Source organism: Limulus polyphemus, unplaced genomic scaffold (assembly GCF_000517525.1).
Source record: "Limulus polyphemus unplaced genomic scaffold, Limulus_polyphemus-2.1.2 Scaffold1996, whole genome shotgun sequence".
In the NCBI taxonomy this organism is placed as follows: domain Eukaryota; kingdom Metazoa; phylum Arthropoda; class Merostomata; order Xiphosura; family Limulidae; genus Limulus; species Limulus polyphemus.
The window spans coordinates 58,459-67,688 of record NW_013667606.1 but is presented as its reverse complement, the minus strand read 5'-3'; the positions used below and the strand labels follow the sequence as shown (position 1 = coordinate 67,688).

The 9,230-nt window shown below is 34.2% G+C and overlaps 1 protein-coding gene across 1 annotated transcript in view; it reads right to left on the bottom strand.

Moving 5' to 3' along the window:
• Window positions 1–9,230, bottom strand: part of LOC106465599 (B-cell receptor CD22-like) — a 57,314-nt gene that overhangs the window by 34,450 nt on the left and 13,634 nt on the right. The gene's annotated exons all lie outside the window — the stretch shown is intronic.

Here is a 9,230-nt window from a genome sequence, read left to right as displayed (position 1 = left end):
CAAATAGTTATATAGTAGCCAGCATATATATATATATATATATATATATGGATTATTTACATTTCCTTATTAAAATGCTATATAGGTAGCCAGCCATATGCATGAATTATATATATTTCCTTATTAAAATGCTATATATGAATATATACCTGCAAGGTTAAAGTTGAAGTAATTTAAGTTATTCAATCACAGATACAAGAATAATAATTATATTTAATTTAGTTTTAAATGCATGTTTATAAACGTCATATTATTCCTACATAAAGGTAAAAGGAACAAGAATCACCTGTGATTATACTATGTACATTTAAATATGCTATTTTTCGCATAACTTTCAACCTTCGCAGAAAAATACGCCACAAAATAGTCCATTTAATCCAGACAAACAAACACAAAATCATGAAAGTAAATTTAAATTAGCGCATAATCAAGGTACACGGACAAACCTATGGAAAAATTCAAAGATTATTATAATACTCAATTAATTTTTAATTATAGGTCTGCCTCAAATATTTGAGAAATTGCTTGGTTTAGAAACTTTGTGTTTGAATCCAAGTAATCCAAAAAAGCAGGAGAAGAACCACACATAAGACTGCTAGCCCTTGAGAAATACATTTGAGTGTTTCGCTTCTGATAGGAACCTACCAGGCGCGATGACAGTAAATCAGTAAGTTTACTCCTCCCTTGACATTCAACACTACACAAATAACTTTAACGATCTTGGACAAGCTTTTTCTTCTTCTTCTTTACATTACGTCTGGTTGATCACAGAGTTCAGCTGTTACTAGTGATTGGCAGAAATAGTAAAGGGAACTTGTATAACGCGTGACAAAAGGAAGTTTGGTGTTGTGTCAACTGTCCCAGCAATAATAACTCTTGTCATCCTTCCGGATATATCTATACTTAGCTGTCCCAATGCTTATAATCTGAAAACTTCTTTACAGCATGAACAGCAATCTCTTTACTCAATACAAATTTTATGTATTTCTGTCTGATGATCTGCAACGTAAAAATGGTTCAACTAGATTAACAGGTCATGGGCGTCATATAAAGAAAGCTTAATGTTTTACTGAAGTATTACTGGTTTCTGTTTGGTATTGTTGCCATGGCAATTTGAAAAACCCACAAAAACTGTTTAACGTTTTATGGATTATTGGAAACTTGAGACGTTCTTTATATCCTACAAGTGTTATTCATTTACATAATATTAAAAAAAAACTTTCCGTGACAAGAAACTCATCATCATCAGAAGTTCCTGATAAATCTGAAGGCTTATAACGTTAAAATCCGGGTTTCTATACCTGTGGGGGTATAATCACAGATAGCCCTTTTTGTACTATGTGCTTAACAACAAACAAGCTGGCTGGTAAAAGATCCCCCGGTGGGATTTACAACGATACCATCAGGGGTTCGATTCCTCTTCGTGGACTCAGCAGACAGCCAGATGTGGCTTTGCTATAATAAAACACACACTCTGGTAAAAGTTTAGAGACATTTTAATTAATAAGCTATTTTATTTTTGTTAAAAATAGTTCAACTCACAGTTAAATTACTTAAGTTTAAAACAATGCAAACTGCCCAATAGTGGGTCAGAGGTAAGTTTAAGGACTTACAATACTAAAATGCGGGGTTCGATTTCCCACGGTGGACAGAAAGCAGATAGCCAGTATGGCTTTGTGAAAAAAAAAACAATGTAAACTACACAGCAGCTTAGCACGTCTTTCACTTCCCTATATTAGCCTAGGATATTAATAAAATACAGGTTCAAAATATTTAAACTCGATGTTTGAAATGAATTATAGTTATTAAAATAAGTCGCATTATTTTTAAATTTAATGAGTAAACTGTTTTAAGCCATACAAACGAATTTGTATATAAAATTTTCTCTGAAACATTTAAGATCTGTAAGCCTCTTTTCAGTCACATTGTGGTACTGTATAAAAAGAGTTAAGAAACAAAAACCGGTTTATTGAACATTTCTGTAACTGTGATGGCAATTGTTACTGGAAAACATGAAAATCTTAAGAAATGCATAAACAACCTTAGAATGGGACTTAAGAGAAAGTATTAAAAACTAATGTATGTTTATAAATCGAGACGATGAACGAATCAAAGTTTGTTTTACACAATCCCTCATTTACTATTTACTTCCGCTTCTCCCTTTAACCTTGTTTTTAAAGATGAATTTACCTATTAATTGTTAAGAATTTAATATCGGCTAATCTAGCACTGTATTAACAAGTCTTAATGATGGTAACTGTACTCCCAAAATTAGTAGGGTGAAACGACTAGTTTATCTTTTACTGTGGCCAAAAAAAAACAACGTTTATTTGGTTTTTTCCTCTCAAATAATGATGTAATCAACATTCTGTAACTATGAAAATCCCCATTCACCTGAAGAAGATATGACAAAAAGTTTTTGTTTGCATAATTAATGGAGAGAAAATTCTTCTAGAAACCCATTTCTCTTCACAATCGTGTTTCAAACACAATAGAATGTCCCTTCTTGTAACAGATGAAATATCTCAGTCCTTTAGGGTACAATAAAAATACATGATAAAAAGTTCTTGTGACAGAGTGTTAATTGCACTGGGACAAGCTGACGCAGCGAGTATTGTACTCTTGCTATTAAATGTAAAATCGAGAATGATAAATCACAGACTTCATGGAAGTCGCCGGACGACACGTCCCCGCTTTCTCTTGCCTGTATGTCTGTTTGCGATCCCTGTCAACCATTGTATCAAAGCTTTTCTCCGAGAGACAAAAATAAATCGTCCGAATTGAATGATTTACTCGGACATTCTGAACACTTCCAACCACAGCCATCGCAACAAATCATCTTTCAGCATAAAACTATCATTGCCTTGTTTCACATAACTCAGCTGTAAATTAACACAATAAAGTATGTTTTTCCGAAACGTGAATTATGGAATGAAAAGTATACGATAAGAGACACTTAAGCTCATTCCTGAGAAGTATACGATAAGAGACACTTAAGCTCATTCCTGAGAAGTATACGATAAGAGACACTTAAGCTCATTCCTGAGAAGTATACGATAAGAGACACTTAAGCTCATTCCTGAGAAGTATACGATAAGAGACACTTAAGCTCATTCCTGAGAAGTATACGATAAGAGACACTTAAGCTCATTCCTGAGAAGTATACGATAAGAGACACTTAAGCTCATTCCTGACAAAAAATAAATAAATGCTTGTTTCATCTTGTTCAAAGATTCTTCGTATCCTTTATGGATGTTCCTCGTTGCCATGGATATCTGTTATGTACCGTGAAAGAAAAATGCTTTTTAACTTAAAAATATAGTTATAGAACCAGAAATGTGAAAACCATAATAAATACGTGCATTGTTACTCACTACAAATGATCTATACTGGCGAAGATATTTGAAGAATGCTTAATATTCATTACTACTAATCTATTCTTTGAAACGAGTCAGCAAGCAGTTGAAGAATGCGTAGTATTCATTACTACTAATCTATTCTTTGAAACGAGTCAGCAAGCAGGTGAATAATGCGTAATATTCATTACTACTAATCTATTCTTTGAAACGAGTCAGCAAGCAGTTGAAGAATGCGTAATATTCATTACTACTAATCTATTCTTTGAAACGAGTCAGCGAGCAGTTGAAGAATGCGTAATATTCATTACTACTAATCTATTCTTTGAAACGAGTCAGCAAGCAGTTGCAGATATATTTTTCCCTCAGCAAAGTTATTAATTTTGTTGAACAAAAAACGAACGACAGATTCATTTTATTCTTGCTTTTTTTCAATATGCCCAGTCAGGTGGAAATATTTGGGGGAAAATCCATAAGTAGCATGAATGCGAATAGTTTACCTTTCGGTACTACTCAATAGACAATCTCTTTAGAAAAAGTTAATCCGTATATAAATTACAAGGTTAATTACTAGTTTTATAAAGGTAAACTGTTGATACAAGTCAGAAGTCATGAAAACAAATGTAGCTCATGGGCATTCAAATAGGAAGCAAAAACTCGTTACAACATTGAGTGCGTGAATGTCGAGACATTTGATACACCGATAAAAACTCGTTACAACATTGAGTGCGTGAATGTCGAGACATATGATACACCGATAACGTAGAATATCAGCCAAATCAACCACGATTTATTTTTTCTAGTTTATTGCAAACTCTAATATTATACAGATAGCGAAACAAATTAAGTATAGATTATTAAATATATCGCCAAGGATAAAGCTTCAATGTGCATAGGGAACGTTTCGCCGACAAGGGATAGGTTAAAGTACAGCTGTATGTAGCGTCACAGTCGAGAATGTTAAGCATCCACAGTATTGAAAAATGAATCTCAATACACATTGATTGCTTTGGATGGAAATGTCTGGAGGAGACTTTCAGCATATGTCTGTATTGCCTTTACCTGGAAGAGTAAATCGTGTAGCACCTTGATCCATATACAATATTTAAGGAAGCCATGAATATCTTGTTAGGATGTGATACAATATAATTCTGTAATCTTGTGGTACATGTCATACCTATTTCAGTGTGATAATGCTTTATGTGATACATGCAAATAAGTGAATTGAAACAAATAACGTTCAGAATCTATTTTGTCTAGCCTAGAGACTTGAAAGCAATCTAAGCGCACTGGGACGCTTCGGGATATAAAGAACACATCCCGAATATCACAACAATCGGAGTTGTTATGAAGGAATTATGTCACCATTTGTGTAACAACAGTTAGTGGCAAGCATAAGTAACGGATTATAGGCTGCGATTATTGCCAAAGCTAGGACTACTTTTAATAAAAAATGGGAGACTCCAATGGCGAAACACGACACATTTCTTCTTATGGAAGAGTTTCCCAAAAACTTCTAATGAGGTAGAGTATTCGTGTTTTTTTATAAATTTGTATTTAAATAATCTTTATGATACGAATAACGTAGTAATTAAAAAGATATAATACAGAGTGTCCATAAATTATTAAAACGCTTTCTTAACTGAATAGAATAGTGACTACACCAGATAAACAGTTGCGATTTGCAGCATGTAAGATATTAATATCTGATGATTTTCTATTAGCTTAAAGGGTGTGTGTGTGTATGTGAAAGATGAATGTATGAATAAATCAGAGTTTATTATGCCTCAAACCGCAAATGTTTGATTTCCTACATTTTTGTCATGTGATATGAAAAGACTGTAACAATCACTGAGTTAGCACTCGTAAATGAATATAGAAATGGATTAAGTCTTTACATAGAATTAAATTTAACATCCATTTAGAGTATGGTTATCACAAGCGGGAAGAGTAGCCTGCCATTAGTGTTTCATGCTTAAAATCAGAGTATAGACAATGTTTTGAAGTAACCTTTCTGAGGTAACCTCGCCCACTCCTGTGCAAGAGCTTTCCAATGTATCTTTAGTATTTAGTGTCACTGTACAGGATGTTACGTTCTCAAATCACTTCGTACATGAACGGAAGAAACGAAGCTTGGCGTGTATCCAGACAACTTCATCCAGTAAATCGTTCTCTGAAGTTTAGCTTGCTATGATCTGGCATCACCATCCGTTACACAAATTTCAGGGCCAATTGCACCAGCATGTGTGTTTAAACAGGTTGTTTTACGACTCTTTTTCAACATATGAAGATGTACATATGAATATATAATTTACTTTCAGAGCAATACCCCCCAGTTGTGGCGAGCTATAATTCACAGTCTGCCTTATTCAGGTGTTCCACAAATTGTACTATTGGGTTAGAAGAAGTTTCACGCTCTGATATTCATAATTTGAAATACTTGTATTCAGTACGCAATATCCTGCTGTGATATTGTGATTGATTGGCTTCCATTTATCCAGTGATTCCCCTTATGATCACAAGAGCTTTCTTTAAGACTTAATCATGTTTATTGAATAGGTTAGGGCACTTTAACCTCTCTGATTCACTTCAAAATGAGAATTGAGACACTACTGTGTTAGACTTTAATATTTGATATAGGTTAGATGACCAAACGTTGACTGGTTATTAGATACATAATATACATAAAAATTAGTCGAAGTGAATAATTATCATTTCTTTTAATTATCACCAATTTCTCTAGCTGTCATGCTATCATATTGAAAATACCATTATATTTTAAAGATTCTTGTTCAGTATAAATGGAATAGAAACAACAACAACATTAAATAATCCATGAAATGCTTTTATAAGAAGAAAAACTCGTAACGACAAACCTGCTGAAAGGCATCTTGAAAATGGCTAGCTATGAAGTGTAAAATGCTGTATATCAGATGAACAGAACATGTAATCTTATTACGATACTACTTTTATTGTACTTTCATCTCTTAAATTATAACAATGAAGTATCACAAAAGCAATATATCACACGGTAAAATGTTATATTATATGACTTAAATTATCTCTACTTGCCGATAATAAACCTGTTTACATGCATATAAACTAACGAATGCGAGATAAACGGGCTATAACTAATATAATGGATTCTAAGTTACTTTCCGGGTTTTTTGAGATAGACTTGCTCAAAAAACAACAACTTAAACATACACATTTATTGTTACTTAATTTATTTAATCTTTGTTTAGAACGGTGATTGTAGAGCGGGTTAATGGCAAAAATATTAAGTTTAGTTTATTATCATGCTGGACCTTAAAATATTCTACAATTGAATGTAAAATGTTTCATCTGTTTTTAGTTACGCAATAAACTATTAACTGTAACTTTTTAAAAGAGTATTTGCTATATGATCAACCACAAAACAGCTAGGTTAAAATGTGCTTTAAGCAACGTATACATTCTAGCCAGGATGAACTGAAAATATGTAAAATACTGGATAAAAGATACAGTGGACTCTATCTGCCTGGGGCCCGGCATGGCCTGGTGGTTAGGGCGCTCGACTCGCAATCTGAGGGTCGCGGGTTCGAATCCCCGTCCCACCGAACATGCTCGACCTTTCAGCCGTGGAGGCGTTATATAGTGACGGTCAATCCCACTATTCGTTGGTAAAACGGTAGCCATTCTGGGAAGAATGTCGTTTTATATCTTTGTTGTACTCTTACAGACATCGATAAAAATATTCAGTCTTCATGGGATAAGAAAAAAACGTTTTACTATGACGGTGCTGAAACACGTAAAAACTCACAATATGGGCTTCTTCTTTTGATATATAGATATGTTTAAGATATCACAAAGGCAAATACCAATTAATATTAAAGGCGTCGTTATTATATGTCTGTTTTACTTTCACAAACCTCGTTAAAATATTCATTTGAATGAAAAATCAACTTTATTTCTGTTATGATAGGACTAGCAAAAGTAAAAACTCACAATATGGGTATGTTCTTTTTATAAACTCACAATATGGGCTTGTTATTTTTATAAACTCACAATACGGGTTTGTTCTTTTTATAAACTCACAATATGGGCATGTTCTTTGTATAAACTCACAATACAGGCTTGTTCTTTTTATATACTCACAATACGGGTTTGTTCTTTTTATAAATTCACAATATGGGCTTTTTCTTTTTATAAACTCACAATATGGGCTTTTTCTTTTTATAAACTCACAATATGGGCTTGTTATTTTTATAAACTCACAAAATGGGCTTGTTATTTTTATAAACTCACAATACGGGCATGTTCTTTTTTATAAACTCACAATACGTGTTTGTTCTTTTTATAAACTCACAATACGTGTTTGTTCTTTTTATAAACTCACAATATGGACATGTTCTTTGTATAAACTCACAATATGGGCTTGTTCTTTTTATAAACTCACAATACAAGCTCGTTATTTTGATATACAGTGCCTTGCGAAAGTATTCACCCCCTACCAATAATGACACATTTTGATGAAATACAAATGATGTAAACATTTTTTTTAATGAATTTCTTTTATCCAAAACTCTAATGATCAAACTTAACACCGTTGTGTTTAAAACAGGTTGAATCTTACCAAAACCAGCAAAGAAAATATATAAATTGAAATTTACTGATTGCATAAGTATTCACCCCCTAAGTCGGCACTTGATGGAAGCACTTTTGGTAGCAATTACTGCTGTGAGTCCTCTTGGATATGTCTTTACCAGCTTTGCACAATGGGATGGTGTAATGTTTTCCCATTCTTCTTGTCAAAATTGTTCCAATTCTGACAAGTTCGTTGGCGTATCGTTGATGGACTGCAACCTTCAAGTCTCACAATAAATGTTCCATTGGATTCAAGTCATGTCTTTGACTGGTTCAGTTCAGGACATTCACTTTCTTCTTTTGAAACCCCTCCAGAGTGGATTTTGCCTTGTTCTTCGGGTTATTGTCCTGCTAAAATGTGAATTTTAGACCCAGTTTTAGATTCTTGCCTGACTCAAGCAGGTTATCCTTTAGAATTCTCTTCAATCCTGACAAGCTTCCCAATACTTTCTGATGAGAAGCATCCCGATGACATGATGCTGCCACCACCATGCTTGACAGTTGGGATGGTGTTGACTGAGTGATGTGCTGTGTTGGGCTTGTGTCAAAAGTAACGCTTTGGATTTAGACCAAAAAGCTCAATTTTTGTCTTGTCTGACTCCAAAACTTTCCTTACCACATGTCTGCAGTATCATTTGCATGCTTTTTTGTAAACTCCATACGAGATATAAGATGATTATTTTTCAGTAATGGTTTCTTTCTTGTCACTCGCCCATGCAGGCCAGCTTTGAGTAGGGACCGGGATATTGTCCATATATGAACAATGACTCACATCTGAGATATTGAACTTGCCAAATATTTCAAAGTCACTGTTGGCTTTACAGTGACATCCCTAACCAGTTTCCCGCTTTCCCGGCTGCTTAGTTTTGGAAGGGCAGCTGATATGGGTAGTGACTGGGTGGTATGATATGGGTAGTGACTGGGTGGTATGATATGGGTAGTGACTGGGTGGTATGATATGGGTAGTGACTGGGTGGTATGATATGGGTAATGATTGGGTGGTATGAAGCACATTCCACTTGTTAATGGTGGACGTCACCATACTCAAAGGGATAATCAGCGACTTTGAAATTTTCTTGTAACCATCTCCTGGTCTGTGCTTCTCTACCACTTTATCCCTGACTTGTTTGGAAAGCTCCTTAGTCTCCATGGTTGTTTTATCGTATCTGTATGTGAGTTGTGGCTTGAACAGATGCATTTACTCTGAAGTCAAGTTAAACCACTTTGATTACATACTGACAGAGACCA